Raw genomic sequence first — 633 nt, 5'->3', positions numbered from 1 at the left:
TGTTTTGAGTTTAGAAGAGTGTTTTTTCTACAAGACATTATTTATATTTTTAATAGAAATAATCTCATTTAAAAAAAATTATTGGCACTGTTCTTCTGAATGAAATTGAGCTTTTGAACATGAAGACACCATTTTTACACATTTTCACTGCCCTGAAAAATTTAGAGCACACTTCTGTACTGGATTAAATCAACTTGAGTCTAAATGTCTAAACACTATTTTTGACAACTGTGCATGAGGGACGTGCCTGTACAGGGATTCTAAAGAATAAAAAACCTAAAAATATCTCAGTTGCAAAGAAAATTCCCTGTATTCCTTCTTACACTTCGTAATAGTGGTTATATATATATTTTTTAACCCTCACAGGTTTATCTCTAATTCTATTGGAAATGATTGAAATGATTCCATTGACTTTAGCAAACTCTGTTTCCTGCTGGATTAAAGACAGTATTTGTGCATCAGATTTCCTGGTGATGTCCCACTAATGAAACAGGTAATTTTATAAACATGTCAGGGAGGGTAAGTGCCCAATAAAAAAATGTCAGATAGAGATGCACAAATTACTGTCTATTTGTAATGGAAATAAAACCAGAAATTCTTACTGTGAGTCATGAATTTCTTTATAATCACTTC

Source organism: Lonchura striata, chromosome 10, assembly GCF_050655825.1.
Source record: "Lonchura striata isolate lonStrDom1 chromosome 10, ASM5065582v1, whole genome shotgun sequence".
NCBI lineage: Eukaryota > Metazoa > Chordata > Aves > Passeriformes > Estrildidae > Lonchura > Lonchura striata.
This window is presented reverse-complemented; position numbering follows the sequence as displayed.